The sequence below is a fragment of the Cornus florida genome, unplaced genomic scaffold (genome assembly GCF_030987335.1).
Source record: "Cornus florida cultivar Cherokee Brave unplaced genomic scaffold, ASM3098733v1 CherokeeBrave_3.0.0_Hap2_Chr09, whole genome shotgun sequence".
Classification (NCBI taxonomy): domain Eukaryota; kingdom Viridiplantae; phylum Streptophyta; class Magnoliopsida; order Cornales; family Cornaceae; genus Cornus; species Cornus florida.
This window is the reverse complement of record NW_026775579.1, coordinates 65,570,489-65,589,600: the sequence shown is the minus strand read 5'-3', so window position 1 is coordinate 65,589,600 and position 19,112 is coordinate 65,570,489.

Below are 19,112 nucleotides of genomic sequence, written 5' to 3'. Positions count from 1 at the left end.
AGTGACCTCTTTTTACTAGAATAAAGTTAACTTTGTTGAATAAATATCCCTTTCAATTGTACCAAAAAAAAAATAAAGTCAATTTGGAATAAATTATTTCTTTTGATTGTCAAAAATTAAATTATTAGTATGGAATAAATTATTTTCTTTGAGATGACCTCTAGAAAAAACAAATAGAAAGGAAAAAAAAATAGTAAATAAAGTAAAGCAGTTAAAAAAAAAAAAAGTTAAAATTGTATAAAGGGTAGTTATGATATTATAAATTCAAGGATAGTACATTAATGAATTCAAGAACCTTCTTGTCAATTTCTTTAAAAGAAAAAAGTAAATATAGTGCAATTGGAGAAAAGTGTAGTGCGAATATCGTCTCCCTAATTTAATTATTTTTTAATTTATTTTGTAACAATATTTTTTAAAACATTTTTATTGCTAATTTTACAATAATATCTTTTAATAGGATGTTCTCATATTTAATAATATAAATATTATTAAAGAATAAGTTTAATTATCTTTATAAAAAATGAAAAGGACTTATTTGATTAATGAAAAAAAATTACCTAAAATATTCAAAAGCTCTAAATTCTAGTCTTATTCAAACTCTCTACTGAACTAAATTTGGTAATCGTTAAAAGTGTTTTTAATGATTACTCTTTTAGTGGTTACCAAACACATCTAAATGCAATTTTTCAAAATAAAAAAGAAAATGATTCTTATATCGAATAATTGTGAATTGTTCGACATACTCTTTTAATTGGTCAATTATGTAACAAATAAGAAAGTGGAGCCCTCTACTTAGTTGTATTTGGTATAAATAGCCAATAAAAAATTATTATGTTAGGCAATTCACTGCAAGTGTTCGGTGTAAATATCACTAAGTTTATTAGCAATGGAGAGGCAAGTTCTAAGAGTCCATTAATTGAGACCTATTGCAAATTAAAATCTCTATTGTATGAAAGTAAATGACTCACATCCTTTAACATGATCATAGACAATGGATGAACTAGATGATTATAAACAACATTCTAACAATCACATTCAATGTCAATCGTAGAATTTCCTATTTGCCCAAAAATTTTAGTCCGTTCCGAAAAACAAACGCCTTTCCAACTTCATCACTAGCAACAGAGGAAAAAAAGAAAGAGGCCACTCGAATAGGACGACCTTCTTGTTCTCTTAATACTGGTCAGATGACCCCTAAAAAATTTAGGTACGCATATGAGGACACCAAAATGACCCGGGCTTGGTATGATCCGTATTGCAAAGGACAGGTCTGGTATGGACAAACAGGATGGAACAAGTTCGCGCGGGATGGGCCCAGGTCCATAAAGTCATTACAGAAGCCCATATTAAAATAAGGAAAGTTGGGTCCAAGCAAAAGGGAGCAGATAAGGCCCAGGCCAGAGGAGGTTGTAACCGTCTATAAATAAGGGAAATTGAGAGGGAAAAAAGGTTAGAAAGCATTAGAAGTGAAGAAATTCTCTCTCTGTAAAAGGGGAAAATTCTTTGTACTTTCAATTGGCGCCGTCTGTGGGAAGAACAGGAAGGATTGATTGATGTTGTTCCAGATCGAATCGATTCAAAGCACTCTGCCAGGAAGACGATTAATCTGCGAAAGCTGAATCAACATTGGTGATAATACGATTTGTCTCGATGAGTCCAGGCTCCGGTTGATTTCGAGAAGTTGGCGTCCGATCCAAGCAGATTAGATCTGTGCTTGATCCGGCGAACTACACAATTGCGATCTGTTATGATTACTGAATCCGGCCAGTAGCGGACTGAATTCAGCAAGTGTGAGTTCAGATCTGGTGTGCGCACGTTAGCGGAACTCCGATTTGGTCAAGAAATCTGCAGTTGATGACTTTGCTCTGATCTGGAATGATGATCGGAGAGGCGAACTCAAATCCTTTGGAGAACGGCCAGCAGACGAAGCTCGATGAGCTGATGAACATGATCGACGCTTTGAGGAAAGAAAATGCAGAGCTACGAGCTGGAATGGAGCGTCGTGAGGCTCCTGCAATTCCGAGGCCACCTCCTAAAGGAGAGAGAGCTTTACCGTCCCAAGCTGATTGTCAATATGATCTAGAAGGTGTCAATCGTGTTGGTCCACGTCATGATGAAGTTATAATCGGTGATCTGCCTCCGAATGTCCGTCGAGTAGAGGATCGAGAAGGATTTATTCATCTGGAACCGCATCACGAACGGATTATGAGGGAGGAAGCACCAGCATATGAACATAGGGTTGTGTCACCGTGGCGGAGTGAGTTTGCGGAGGACAGGTCGTTCGATCCGCCTTACCGACCTTCATTAGCAACAGTTGATTACTACAGTTCAAAAAGGAGATCTGCCGATCGGCGATTTTGGTCACTGTTTTCAAGGGAAAACGAAGCATTGTGCTCATCAGTAAGGATGGTTGCATCTCTGTTCACTGATGAAATTCTGAACGCGCCAAATCCGAAAAAGTTCTCCATGCCGGTTTTCATTCTGTTTGACGGAACAACCGATCCGGTCGACCACATCTACCATATTCAGTTGAAAATGGCTTTGAATACTAATAATGATCCTTTGATGTGCAAATGCTTCCCTACGAGCTTGGCTGGACTAGCTCTCAATTGGTTCAAGAATCTGGCTCAGGGCTCAATCGCCAGTTTCCAGGACTTATGCGATAAGTTCATAAGCCAGTACTATGGGAATAAACGTCCGGCTAAGGATGTATCAAGCCTTTTCACAATGAAGCAGCATAAGGATGAACGGCTCCAAGCTTTTCTCACCCGGTTCAACCTCGTTAAAAGCATGGTAATGGAGTGTCACCCGTCCACAGCAGTCTAAGCATTTAAACTCGCAATGAACCAGGGGACGCCGTTCCACACCAGCTTGGTGGTTAATACGCCAAAGACCATGGACGAGCTGAACGAGAGAGCTGACGGTTTTGTTTGTCTTGAGGAGGAAGAGGCAGCTAATTCGAGGAAGACGTCAATTATTTTGACGGAAAAGAGGTCCAAAGTCAAGATCCGGTAAAAACAAGCTCAGCCGCAACGTCACCCCTCATGGAAGGCGGAGAAGAGGCCCAGGGAGGAAGAATCAGTTACTCCACTCAGAGTCACCTTAGCAAGGCTATACCAAGAGAACAAAGATAAGTTCCGTCCTCCTCTGCCAATCAGGCAACCTCTTGAACAAAGGGATCAAACTAAACATTGTGTTTTCCATAGTAATTTTGGACATCAGACTAACGAATGCAGGAACCTAAGGAGGCAGGTAGAGATGCTAATCGCAAAGGGGGAATTTGCAAGCTATGTTCAAGGTCCGGCGCAAGAGCAGAACCGCCCGACTGAGCAGATCAAGCGGAACCAGAAGCCGAACCAACACAACTCTCAGCCTGACCGGATTATAAATGCAATTCATGGCCGGCCTGAACAAACAACGGAGTCAGAATAGTTGCTCAGAACGAGGTTACGCCAGGCCCAATTGAAAAGAAGGATTGGCAGTGTGCATGCTTTGCACCAACAGAACGCGTCCACATCGATAAAGTTTGATAAAACGGACCTGCTACGCGTTCAGATACCTCATGAAGATCCATTAGTCGTCAGTCTGACGGTTGCATAATGCCTAGTTCGAAGAGTTCTAATTGATCCAGGAAGTAGTGTGAATGTCATACCCAAGGTGACGTTCGACCGACTGGAGATCGAACCCGAAAAACTTAAACCCACAGGAAATTCGTTGCTCGGATTTGTTGGGAAGCGAGTGAAACCCATTGGAATGGTGGAATTGACAATACAAGTTGCTGAGTGAGTTTGGACTGAAAGTTTTATGGTCGTTGAAATTCATCCATCCTACAACCTCTTGATGGGCAGAGGATGGATTCACATAGTTCAGGGCGTCCCATCAACCTTGCATCAAGTGATGCGATGTTTGGGTCCAGATGGGACCAAAGTGATAGACATACACGGGGACCAGGTTGCATCTAAAGAATGTTATTCAGTAACTTTGAAATCTGCTGGAAAAGGAAAAAATCCCATCCGTTCTGCCAGTCCAAAATAGCAATTACAGAACCCTCCTCCCAGCAAGGATAGGGAGGAGGAGCCACCAGTTCTGACCACAGAACCCCTTCATGAAGTGAAGATTGACTATGAGAAACCGGACCGAACAACAAGGGTGGGAACCAGACTCACTGAAGAAGAAAAACTAGAGTTGACTGATTTCTCGATTCGGAATGCAGATGTATTCGCATGGAGCCATTCAGATATGCCAGGGATAAATCCTACTGTATCCTGCCATTCCCTCAATGTAGATCCGAATGCAAAGCCAGTGAAGCAGAAGCAGAGAAGATTTGCTCCAGAACGAAATCAGATTATAGCTGAGGAGGTTGATCGGCTGCTTGAAGCCGGATTCATCAGAGAAGTTCAGTACCCAGCCTGGCTCTCCAATGTTGTTATAGTGCAGAAGAAGAATGGGAAATAGAGAGTGTGTATCGACTTCACTAATCTGAATAAAGCTTGCCCAAAGGATAGTTTCCCATTGCCAAGGATTGATTAAATGGTAGATGCCACCACAGGATATGAGCAGTTAACCTTCTTGGATGCTTATTCCGGTTATAATCAAATTCCCATGGATCCAATTAACTAAGAGAAAACTTCGTTTGTTACTGAACGAGGGACTTCTTGCTACAAAGTCATGCCGTTCGAATTAAAAAATGCTGGAGCTACTTATCAGAGGTTGATCAGCAAGATTTTTAAAGGCCAAATGGGAAGCACTGTCGAGGCTTATATTAATGATATGGTGGTCAAGAGAAAGAAGAAGAGCGATCATTTAGCGCACCTGCAGGCTGTGTTCGATGTGTTGCGCTAGTATGGGAAGAAGCTTAATCCGGCCAAATGCTCATTCGGCGTAAGCTCCGGTCAATTTCTGGGACATGTGGTCAATCATAGAGGAATTGAGGTCAGCCCAGCGCAGGCAGAAGCCTTGATCAGAAATGCAGAACCAAAGACAATTAAGGAGGTGCAAGCACTCACAGGTCGGATAGCTGCACTAAGCCGATTTATTTCTAAGCTTTCGGACCGCTGTAAACCTTTCTTTGATACAATTCGAGGGCACGAAAGGCAAACCTGGGGGGATGAGCAACGACAGGCGCTAACCAGCCTGAAGGAATACATGCGTAATCCTCCGGTTCTGTCTGCTCCTGAGCCGAATGAGAAGCTTTTTCTGTATCTTAGGGTATCCAGTATAGCAACTAGTGCCGTTCTGATCCGTTGCAAAGAAGGCAAGCAGTTCCCGGTGTTTTATGTTAGCAAAACAATGTCTGAGCCGAAAAAAAGGTACTCTAGGGCCGAACGAATGATCTTGTCGCTGATCAACGCAAAAAGGAAGCTTAGACATTATTTTGAATCTCATCCGATCGTCGTTTTAACAAGTTTCCCTTTGAGAATGATCCTGCACAAACCGGACCTATCGGGGGAATGACCAAGTAGGCCATTGAATTGAGTTCATTTGATATTACATGCAAGCCCAGGACGGCAATCAAAGGTCAAGTGGTGGCGGATGATGAGCACTGAAAAGTGCGCATTTAAACCCGTTAAGCTTAAGCATTCTAGTACCTTTATCTATCTTACTTTGCCATTTTAGACTTATTACGTGTTATTTATATTTTCAGGCACTAATCCCAAAATTTAGCTAACTCAGCCAAATAGAGCTTAATTGAAGCAATCCTGAGATAAACCAAAGGAGGGAGCAAAGTGGAGAAAGAAAGGAGCAAAAAGGAATCAAATTGTGCAGCTGAAAAGTTCGATCGATTCAACTTAGAGTTCGATCGATCGAACATCTATGATCGATCACAGTACTTCTCGATAGATCCAACCTTGGCCTTTGCTGAAATTCCAAGTTCGATCGATCGAACATCACCTTCGATCGATCGAACCCTATTTTGTCCTATTCAAATGATTGATCTTATCCACAGCTGTACGCCTACCAACCACTTTTGTCTTTTTCCCCATAAATATCTTGAAAATATCCCAGCCTTGTCATTATCCGGAGGAGTTAGACCACTTCGATCGATCCAAGATGCAGTTCGATCGATCGAACCCATTTTCGATCGATCCAAGTTAAGGTTCGATCGATCGAACTTCCTCCAGCGAGAAAAAGTTAAAGTCCAGCTCATTTATTCTGTCCTTCATCCAATCATTGGAGAATATGCCTTGCACGACCACAGCTCATCATGGGGTGTATTTGACCTACCTATATAAGGAATATGATACACTTTTTGAGTAAGTCTCTTGTCACACATTGAAAATCATCTTGGAGGCTATTCTTGGAGAGGAAGAATGGAGGAAGCTAGAGCAACCATTGGAGGAGATCTTCACCAACAAGGAGCAGCCATGGAGTTAGCCCTTGAGGGTTGGATCATCACTACCATGAGTGGCTAGACATCCTCTTGGGGCTAGAGTTAGCCCCAAGCATGCTTTCTATACTCTAATCTTGTGTATTATTGAGGGATTAGTGTTGTATGATACATCTTGATATTCATGTATATATAAATCTTGATTATTTCATGGTTTGTATGGTTTAATGCTTCCAATTGACTATTCTATTCTATCCATATGTCTATGTATGCTAGAGTAGGATATTCATGTGCTTATCCCTAGATTTAGTGTTTTTGATGCATGTCCATATGTATTGATGCTATAGATCTAGAGATTATCAAGATGATATGCTTAATGAATGCTATTTTGGTTAATTTGATGGTTTATGCCTATTCTTGATGGTTTGTGCCTCTCCCCTAGTCTAGATAGTTTTATTTTCATGCTAGTAGTGTAGATTTAGTGTAGTGGTAGTGTAATGTTAAATGGGAGGACAATCTACTCTTGATGTTTGATGTTCCATGCTTGTGAGTCCAAATGGCATATTCCTCTAATATTGTGTTGTATGTGGATTGTGAGCTTAATGAAGGATTAATGACTAGTTATAATATGTTGTATCTTTCACATGTATTTAGACAATTTATTCCTCTCCCAATAGATATTTTGTACCTCTCACATGATGTTTAGATAATGCATGTTTAACTAAATCATCCTTATGGATTGCTTGGACTATGAGCTTAATGAAAGGTTCAATGACTTGAATTGTTATTTTGTTATCTTCACATGATGTTTAGACAATATATTCCTCGACCAATAGATGTATTGTGGCCTCACACATGTTGATTGAGACAATTTGCACTTGTTGAGTCACCCTTACCAATTGAATGTCTTTTACACACACAACATTGTTGTAACACATTCATTTCCCTCATTAGTCACTTGATTATGGTTTGGAATAGTATTGTTTGGTGGTGATCTCTACACCCCAAGACCTCTCTCTCTCTTGTTTACTTCATATTATTTTATTTAGTTGAATTCAATTTAGCTTAATCAACCAACCCAATTCTCTTTTGCAATCATTTGGTACGCTAGAGTCGAAGTTGAAATTTCAACACGTATGATCCCTTGGGACGATCCCTACTCACCCTTGCTACGTTAGTAGTGGTGTTGGTAGTGGTTTTTATAAATTTAAATTTGACATAAAAGGCTTTTCTTGAACCACACATTCACTACATTTAGTTTGGCGTATTGGAACGGCCGTCGTCAGATTTTGGCGTCGTTGCCGGGGATTAACGGTTTTGTTGGAATTAAACTAGACAATAGTGTTTATTAGATTGCTTCTATTTTTATTTTATTTTCCATTGTATATTCTTTTCTTTTGATTCTCATTATTATTTGTTCAATTAGGTACTTGACTACAAGGAAGGCGAACTTTGGAACTTAAAGCAATCATTGGAGCTTAAAAGTTAAATTTGGAGTTGAAGTGCTAAAGGACTGTTGTGAGCAATTCTTGGAACTCTTGTATTTTAATTGTTTCACTTCTTTGTATGTGTGTGATAGCCCTTGTTGAGGCTCATTTCATTGCTAAATTTTTGTCCAAGCATAGGCCCTTGTTGAGGCCAATTTTTTCTTGCATTTGGGTTTTAATTGTGAATGAAGGAATTGTTTGATCCAAGTTTGGGGGGGAATTACATCCCTTCACCTTATGCTCCTCCATCACATTTTAATCCTTATGAGATTGAGTCCAATTCATTTCATGCATCATCTTATTATGGACTTGATCACTCATTTAATCCTTCTTATGACTATTGCCCTCCACCACCATTTTATGATGAATCAATTCCACCACCTTCTAAGTACTCACCCGGATTTGAAGAAAAAGTGTTAGCTTTACTTGATGTGCATATTTCACACACTTCACTTATTAATTCTCATTCTCAAGCTTTAGCCAACTTAGAAGCTCAAGTTAAGCAAATTGCAAGTACTCTTTCTCATCAAGAGGAGGAGGAAGAGGCAAATGAAAAAATGGCAAGAACTTCAATGTATATAGATGAGGATGATGAGAGTGAGGAGAATGAAACAAGTGAGCTAATGCCTAGCACTCTATCTTGTATAGAGGAGGAAGTGGCAAGTGAGTTAGTGGCTAATCCAATAGAACATAACATGATTAATGAGGACTTTCCTTGTTTTGATTATGATTCTATCTCTGAGATGGCTACTCTAGAGAGTGAGGAGATGTTGACCACACTTGAGGTAGGAGAGAAGGAGGAGGAACTTGTTGAAGAGGGCCTTCCTTCTATTATCTCCAATGACCCTCTTGAGGAGTGTCTTTTGGAAATGTATAAAAATTGTGGTTTTGACTTTAAAAGCTCTAAAAATGAAATAAACTCTCTAATGGACTCCTTAGCTTACTTAGAAGGTGAGGAAATGGTAATTTATGAGGAGGAGAAGAGGGATGAAGAGAGGGTGTTTCTTATTAATCCAAATGAGTCTTTGAAAGACAATGTCTCACCAATTATCAATATGGATGATCATTTGAATGTGTTTCAAGAACACAACAAAGAGGCAAGCCTAACCATGATTGATTTTGTTTTCAAGACCGTGGATGAAAGGAACAATATCATCTCTTTTATTTCTTTTTAAGTCATTCTTTTGGAGGATGATTTTATTGTCACAAGTGGGACATTAAATGAGAAAAGTGAAAAGAGGGTCAATAAGGATGTTTCATATCCAGTTTTTGATTCATTTGATTAGTGAGTTGGCCTAACGTCTTGCTAGAGACGTTAAACACTAGTATTCGTAGAGTTTCACAACTCTATTCCTCCCTCATTTCTTTTTATTTTTCATTCTTGTGTACATTCTTCCATCTATTTTTCAAATTTTCATTCTTGTTACCATCATCGGGGCTTAGCATAGGATTTTCTGCACTTTCAGTTCAAAATTAGGCATTTGGTGCCAGTTCGATCGATCACAAAAGCACCTTCGATCGATCGAATTGTTCTTCGATCGATCCAACTATGGATTCGATCGATCGAACTCCACTTGAGTCCCAACACTTAGAAAAATTTTGGACCTGCATCCAAATTCCAAAATGCATGCTTTCGGGATCTCCAAATTTTTGAAAGTTCGATCGATCGTAAACCATTTCGATCGATCGAACTATCTTTCGATCGATCCAACATGTGGTTCGATCGATCATGAGTCCCAATAGAAAAATTTTCAGGCCTCATCCATTTTTCAAAAATGTATGCTCTCAAGATCTCCAAAATTTTACATGTTCGATCGATCGAATTTCATCTCGGATCGATCACAGCTATGTTCGATCGATCAAACTTCATCTTCGATCGATCACAACTTTGCCCCTTTGACCGTTTCACTTTTTGACTTTCTCTTATTTCTATTTTTATTTTATTTTATTTTTTTTATTTTATTTTATTTCATTTAGTTACCTCTCTCTCTTGACTAAAAAAAAAAAAAGTTTTTGGAAATTTGTTAAAAACACAAAAATATTTTTGTTTATTTTATTTTATTTTCAAAAATTCCAAAAAGATTTTTATTTTATTTTCATTTTTACTTTTATTTCCAAGCTTTATTTTTATTTTTATTTAAAATTAAAAAAAAAATCAAATCCCAAAAACATTTTTCTTTTATTTTATTTTATTTCCTTTTATTTTATTTCCAAAAATCCAAAAATATTTTGTTTAACTTTAATTTTTAATTCTTCTAACTTATTAAAAAAAAAAATTCTTTGCATTCCTTATTTTCTTACATTTTTATTTACATGCCTTTTTATTTTTATTTGTGTATATATTTATTTTGTCTAAAAAATAAAAAATAAAAAAATGAGACGATTTTTCAAAGAAGTATTCCGTCTTGTTAGAGACGTTAAACTTAGCACCCATTTTGCATATTTCTTACATTTTTTCATTTTTCTTTGCATGTTTTCACATATATATAAAAAAAAATAAAAAAAAATAAAAATGAAAAACAAAAAGTAAGAAAATTTTGTATATACTTGCATTATACATATTCTTTCCATTTTTTTTGCATTGTACATGTTCCTTTTCATTTTTTGCATTGCACATATTGTTTTTCATTTCTTACATTGAACATATTCTTTCATTACATTTTGCCTTATTTAATTTTCTTTTTATATTTTGTTCATGCATTTTATTCTTTGTTTTTCTTCCATTTTGTATATACTTGCTTTTATTAAATGAAAAATATAAAAAGATTCATCATTGTGCCCTTATGTGTAGTCATGCATACTTTATGCTTTAGTTAGGGCTTGATCTTATATCTCTCTTGCATCATGTGTTACATTGCCTTAGAATGCTTGATTTGATTATTCTTATCCTATTTGATATTTGATGTGAGTTTGCTAGCGTGGTTATTCAAGTAGGTCGTTGATTCTAAGTTTGGGGGAGACGTCTTTCGAATTGGATCATGACCGGGCTTCATGTCTACACCACCACGGTATACTCTTTCCATTTTTTTTTTTTCCATTGTTCTCATTGCACATTGAGGACAATGTGCGGTTTAAGTTTGGGGGTAAGGTGTCTTGTTGCATTCTACTTAAGATTTGAGCTTTAAATGCATGATTGAGATTTAAGATTGATGTTAGCTATGATTTTGATCTTTTGAGGACTATATTACTTAAAATTTAAAAATTGCTTGACTTGAGAGTCCAATACTCCTTGTATGCCTTGAGGATGCCATTTAGGAGTAAATTTTTCAAAAGATTGATATCTTGCTTGCATTTGTGGTCCACATCATCCTTATATTGTGATTGTTTTGAGATTCATTCTAGGATTCTACACTAGCACCGGCGCACGCTAGCATTCAATTGTGGGGTACATGCTTTGTTGATTATTGAATTGGTTATATCCCAATTGGGCTAGTAGTGCATTGAAAGCTTTCATTCTTGATAAAGGTGGATAACAACCCCTTTTCATTAAGTAGCCGGGATTCTTGCCTCATTAAGCAGTGAACTTCTCACGCCGAAAGGTGGAGGGCCCAAACTCTAGGTTAATAATTGAGTAAAAAAAAAAGAGAAAGTTGCAAAAAGCAATAAAAGTGAGGACTTCTCCCAAAAGGCGAGAAGTAGGAAATGATTAGATGGTTGTTGTATTGATTTGTAACCTAGTTGATTTGCGTTTGTAAGTCCGTAGGGGTGTCTTAACACCTAATGCCCTAAAGACATCTGGTTTGGGAGTCATTGACCTAAAGCTCACTACATGAATCTTCTAGAAAGCTTAAGAGATTAACACATTGCACAATATTTCCATCTTTGATCCTCAATAAAAAAATAAAAAAATAAAAAATAAAAATAGAGTGAAAAGAATAAGCGCACCTAGAACAATAAAGCTTTAATAAAAGGTCCACTCTCTTATCTTGATGATCGGTACTAGATTTGTGTGCTAGTTTGAGGGTAAGGATGTGATTACTTCTCTAGTTGGCTAAGATAGCAACACACTTGATGCCGGACCTCTCACATGGATTCTAGACTTGTTTCGATTTTCATGATCATTTTCTTGATATGTGGAGGACCATACTTGCTTGCTTGATATTAAAATTTTGGGAGATTGCTTAGAAACGGTTGAAAAATTGCATACTTGAGGTAGTTTTCTCCCAATGCTTGTTTGCAATATTGGTGCCTCTTTTGAAAGAATGAGCTTAATGTTTGTGGGTATTATTTCTGGAAACCCTCACGAGACTTCACTCGTCCACTAGGGGTAACTTAGGGGTTTAAAAGACTTGTTACATATGTTAAATGCAATCGTGTTCCCTACGAAAATGGTGTTATCATTTTACTTGCTTTCCAGTTTATACTTGTATAGTTGTTTATTTCATTCCTTTACTTCTTAGTTCATTGCTAGGGACTAGCAATATTTAAGTTTGGGGGTGTGATGAGCACTGAAAAGTGCGCATTTAAACCCGTTAAGCTTAAGCATTCTAGTACCTTTATCTATCTTACTTTGCCGTTTTAGACTTATTACGTGTTATTTATATTTTCAGGCACTAATCCCAAAATTTAGCTAACTCACCCAAATAAGAGCTTAATTGAAGCAATCCTGAGATAAACCAAAGGAGGGAGCAAAGTGGAGAAAGAAAGGAGCAAAAAGGAATCAAGTTGTGCAGCTGAAAAGTTCGATCGATTCAACTTAGAGTTCGATCGATCGAACCCTATTTTGTCCTATTCAAACCCTATTTTGTCCTATTCAAATGATTGATCTTATCCACAGCTGTACGCCTACCAACCACTTTTGTCTTTTTCCCCATAAATATCTTGAAAATATCCCAGCCTTGTCATTATCCGGAGGAGTCAGACCACTTCGATCGATCCAAGATGCAGTTTGATCGATCGAACTTCCTCCAGCGAGAAAAAGTTAAAATCCAGCTCATTTATTCCGTCCTTCATCCAATCATTGGAGAATATGCCTTGCACGACCACAGCTCATCATGGGGTGTATTTGACTTACCTATATAAGGAATATGATACACTTTTTGAGTAAGTCTCTTGTCACACATTGAAAATCATCTTGGAGGCTATTCTTGGAGAAGAAGAATGGAGGAAGCTAGAGCAACCATTGGAGGAGATCTTCACCAACAAGGAGCAGCCATGGAGTTAGCCCTTGAGGGTTGGATCATCACTACCATGAGTGGCTAGATATCCTCTTGGGGCTAGAGTTAGCCCCAGGCATGCTTTCTATACTCTAATCTTGTGTATTATTGAGGGATTAGTGTTGTATGATACATCTTGATATTCATGTATATATAAATCTTGATTATTTCATGGTTTGTATGGTTTAATGCTTCCAATTGACTATTCTATTCTATCCATATGTCTATGTATGCTAGAGTAGGATATTCATGAGCTTATCCCTAGATTTAGTATTTTTGATGCATGTCCATGTGTATTGATGCTATAGATCTAGAGATTATCAAGATGATATGCTTGATGATATTATATTTTGGTTAATTTGATGGTTTATGCCTATTCTTGATGGTTTGTGCCTCTCCCCTAGTCTAGATAGTTTTATTTTCATGCTAGTAGTGTAGATTTAGTGTAGTGGTAGTGTAATGTTAGATGGGAGGACAATCTACTCTTGATGTTTGATGTTCCATGCTTGTAAGTCCAAATGGCATATTCCTCTAATATTGTGTTGTATGTGGATTGTGAGCTTAATGAAGGATTAATGACTAGTTATGATATGTTGTATCTTTCACATGTGTTTAGACAATTTATTCCTCTCCAAATAGATATTTTGTACCTCTCACATGATATTTAGATAATGCATGTTTAACTAAATCATCCTTATGGATTGCTTGGACTATGAGCTTAATGAAAGGTTCAATGACTTGAATTGTTATTTTGTTATCTTCACATGATATTTAGACAATATATTCCTCTACCAATAGATGTATTGTGGCCTCACACATGTTGATTGAGACAATTTGCACTTGTTGAGTCACCCTTACCAATTGAATGTCTTTTACACACACAACATTGTTGCAACACATTCATTTTCCTCATTAGTCACTTGATTATGGTTTGGAATAGTATTGCTTGGTGGTGATCTCTACACCCCAAGACCTCTCTCTCTCTTGTTTACTTCATATTATTTTATTTAGTTGAATTCAATTTAGCTTAATCAACCAACCCAATTCTCTTTTGCAATCATTTGGTACGCTAGAGTCGAAGTTGAAATTCCAACACGTATGATCCCTTGGGACGATCCCTACTCACCCTTGCTACGTTAGTAGTGGTGTTGGTAGTGATTTTTATAAATTTAAATTTGACATAAAAGGCTTTTCTTGAACCACACATTCACTACATTTAGTTTGGCGTATTGGAACAGCCGTCGTCAGCGGATTTCTTACTTGAATGTGATGCTGAAGATTTGGTGGAGGATTATAATTGTTCCTTGTGGAAGCTCTTCGTGGACGGCTCCTCGAATCAAATAGGGGCAGGGATTGGAATCCAATTGCGAACACCAGAAGGAACTACGCTGAGCCAAGCAATAAGACTTGAGTTCAACGCAACCAACAATGAGGCAGAATACGAGGCGTTGATAGCTGGGCTGAAGTTGGCTAAAGAACTGAAGATCAAGAATCTAATTGCTTATAGTGATTCACAACTAGTCATTCGGCAAGTCAATGGGGAATATAGGGCTAAGGATAAGACCATGGAAGCATACCGAACTGCGGTTCTGCGTGAGGCGAAAGGCTTTGATCAGATCAGGTTCATCCAATTGCCGAGAGAGTATAACGAAGATGCCGACCGCTTGGCTTGTAGTGCATCCAGTTCTGGAGATACTTTGGCTAGGGTCATCCCGGTTGACGTACTGATCCAACCTTCCATTTTTGAAGAGCTGCCTAATCCGAGCGCTCAACAGGTTAATGTTATACCATATGAGCCGAGCTGGATTAATCCAATCATGGCTTTTATACGTAATGGTGCACTCCCCGAGCAGAAGGACGAGGCAAGAAAAATTAGGTCCAACGCAGCAAAGTATGCCATTGTGCGTGATCAGTTGTATAGACGCTCCTTCTCGGGTCCATATTTGAAGTATGCTACCCCAACAGAAGTTAGACAGATTATGCGAACCATTCATGAGGGAGTATGCGGAAATCATTCATGAGGAAGATCTTTAGCACACAAAGCAATGACACAGGGGTACTTCTGGCTAAACATGGCACGAGATGCAGAAGAATTCTCTAGAAGATGCGATAAATGCCAGACGTTCGGGTCATTAATACATCAACCACCTGAAGACCTGCACGTAATGGCCACCCCATGGCCTTTCGCACAGTGGGGGATGGACGTGGTTGGCCCTTTGCTGTGATACCCCCGAATTTCCGGATGCGAGTTGGCCAGTCCCACGCCCGATAACCCGAGGATATCAAATCAATTAGCAATTTAACGAACACATAATACAATATAGAAAACAGGAATAAATAAAATTTTGCTGAAAAGAACTAAAATGAAAATCCTTTAATAGAAAAAAAAAAAAAAAAAAACCTCCGAATAAACTTTATATACAAGAACTAGTTTGAATACACCCACTTTTTCTTTACATCTAATACAACTCGGGAATCCATCTCGTGGACCCCTACTAAAAATTCTAATACTGAATATGGTCAACTGCAAAGAAATCCAATGCTCATAACGAGAAGAAATACTCCTACGTCGTCGGTGGAGTGAATAAATGTATCTGCTCAGCACGATCAAGCTCTAAACCTGGAACTGACGAACACCTGTAAAAATAAAAGTGGGTCAGGCCCACATGCAAGTTCTATCCTAACTGCAATCTATACAGTGACCCGATACACAGATACGCCCTAGATATCTCAACAATAGTTATCTAGTCCATACATATATAAATATTCACACTAAGGGACATTCACTGGATTATGTAGGGGGTCTCAACCTGAATAGAAGGTAACATGCAAAAGCGCACCCAAAGGTGGGCATGAGTACCTAGACCTAGCAGGGTACACCTCAACCTACTATAACCAGTTACGCATCCACTGCATATACGCACCCTAACCAACGAGTCTGAGACTCAAGCTCATCTCGTGGTACCATAATCATATATTTAAAATCCGTCCAAACCAGAGTATGTCATTCAATTCTTTGTTAATCTGACATAAAACGTATAATCAGTTAACCACTCAACTTATTCAGTTGATATGAGTTAACTCCAAACAACAGTAAATCCAAATGGTCACTCAACTTACTCAGTTGATCTGACCTCAACCACAAACATCAATTAATCCAGATAGTCTCAGAACTTACTTAGTCGATCCGACTTAAACAAAATTAGGATTCAATATTTTACAATCCTTTCCTTTAATCCAATAGGTTAGGTTTATGCGTTTTGAGCTAAACCATCCCTAGTATGACACCGTCCCATACTGGTGCATACAATCCTCCATATCCATGTAATTGACAGAATATATATTAATTCAGCAATTAAAATCCAAAACCATGTAAAAATTACAGATTATGATAAATAGTACAGCAATTTAATATCCAAAACCAAAAGCCAGGTAATTACAGAATAGTTCATATAATACTTCAGCAATTTCAATTCAAAACCATCATTCAGTTAATTATAGAATAATATATACGATTTCACAATTAACATCCAAAACCATGTAAATTACAACATATAAATTAAAGTTTAGCAATTCACAGTCCAAACCAATATTCAAATAATTGCAAAACTGTGTTTAACATTTAGCAATTCAAATCCAAGCTTATAACCACATAGTTGCTGGAACCGATTTAATAATCCAACAACTAACATCCAGCGTATGTAAAGATCAATTATGATAAATCATTGACTTCACCATGCATTTAAAATAAGTTTTACAATCATAATATTGTCCAAGAAATTGCTAAAAATTAATCATAGCAAAACAGTTCCTTTTATCCGTCAATGGCATGCTAAGTTGCTTACTTGAAAACTGTTTTATTATTTTAGCACCGAGCCATAAACCATGCCACAAGTGATCTATTTAACACTTAATCATTAAGTTAAGAACGCCAATATACTCCCAGTATAGTTTAGAAACACATAAAACTATCCAAACAACGACCAAAAACTTCTGAAAATACACCCGTGGAAGAGCCTGCTCCTAAAATGGAAGAGCAGGCTCCAAAATAACCTAGAGCTGACTCTAAAGGGACTTAGAGCCGCCTCTTGCTATGGTAGAGACGGCTCTACCCTCCTAGAGCCGGCTCTACTCATGGGGGAGCCGGCTCCTCCCTCCATGGAGCCGGCTCTCTCCCCTTGTGAGAGCTTCGGTCCGTTTCTGATTCAGTTCCGTCCTTCTGCTTCTTCTCCGGCTTATTTCTACCCTTCAGTTGATTTCTAAAACTGATCCTAAGGGTCTTATTAATATCCACTAGAATTCCAAAGGTTTGATTACAACCATTTGAATCAATTACATAGATCAAATTTGTCACCAAACTAGACATGCTTTAGAGACAACACTGAAACTATTTTTGCAATAACAGTTCTATTCCAACCCCTCTGTTACCCTTCACTACTAAACTTAAGAGTCCTATAACACCCCATAATCATCCCCATGAATTATTTACAGAGGTTAAAAAACAATTACAGAAACTAAAAATTGCTAACAACATAACATGCTTAAAACAGAAAACTGAAACAAAACTTGCAAGCATTAAACAGAATTGATTTTTAACACGTAAAGACCATCAATAAAACATATATTAAGCATGTACGTTCTAATTCATAATTACTTAAACCCTAGAGACTCTCTAGGTGCACAGAACACAAGCCAAAGAGAAGGAGAAAATAAAGAAACTTGCCTCTATAAAGGTTTTGATCTGAAACCTTTCACCATCTTCTTCCTAGGTTTTTTCAGTGACATTAGTTCCATTGAACCTCCTCTGCCACCCTTGGTTTAGCCCACAAACATCCCTTAACCTTCCTCCTTGGTCCAGCCTACAATCCTTGGCCAAAAACTCCCAACTGTGTCTCTCAGTTTCTCTCAAAACTCTCTGTATTTTCACTGTGCCGTGAATAGGGTTATCAAACCCTAGGGAGACGTATGATATATATTTATAGACTTTTCTCAAAACCTAATTCCAATTAACCCTAGTCGGCCCAACATAAATCTCAAACGAATTAAAACAAAACCCTAGATGATAATCACACACTTAATCTATTAAAACAGTTATGATATGCTAGAAAAATAATTAATAATTACAGGAAAAAAAAATACAATTAAAGACAACAAGCTATTTAAATACAATAATTAAATAAAATAACAATTTGACACATAAACATACAATCACAAAATCAATAGACAAAAATGCACATAGAATGAAATTTAAATTCCAATTTTATCCTTTTTAATTTTAGGGTATTACATTTGCCGACTGCAAGATCGCAGAATAAGTACATTCTGCTAGCAACTGATTACTTCACCAAATGGGTAGAAGCAGAGCCGTACCCTAGTGTCACCCAAACTCAAGTAAGACGCTTCATCTGGAATAATATTATCTGTCGTTTTGGCGTACCAAGGTCAATCGTGATGGACAATGGAACCAACCTCGATAGCAAGCAAGTGAAAGAGCTGCTGGAAGAATATGGAATCAACCAGAAGTTAGCAGCAGTCAGTCATCCCCAAGCTAATGGTCAAGCCGAAATCACAAACAGGACAATATTTGCTTGCATTAAGAAAAAGCTAGAGAATGAAAAAGGAAAATGGTTAGATGAGCTTCCGAACGTCTTGTGGGCTTACAGAACAACCCCAAGACGGCCGACTGGAGAGAGCCCATTCGCTATAGCCTACGGCACCGAGGCGGTGATGCCAGTCGAGCACTTGGTTCCAACTGTAAGGAGTTTGGAGTGGGATCAAGAGCAGAATGATAGAATGCTGAGGTTTAATCTCGATTTGCTGGAGGAAAAAAGGGATGCGACTGCAGTAAGGCTTGCCTCTTATCAACAGACGCTTGTGAATAGCCATAACAAGAAGGTGAGGCACAGAGACTTCGCTCTTGGCGAACTTGTTCTAAAACGGAAGGTGGGAATAGTCAAAAAGATGTTCTCCCCATAGGAAGGTCCATATAAAATAGCAGAGGTCATAGGGTAGGGGGCGTACATCCTAAAAACTATGGCATGAAGGGTGGTCAATAAGCCATGGAATGCTACGTCTCTAAAAAGGTACTACTAGTAGAAGTAGAGTTTAATTTCAAGCAATACGCATGCTTTAAATTGCATA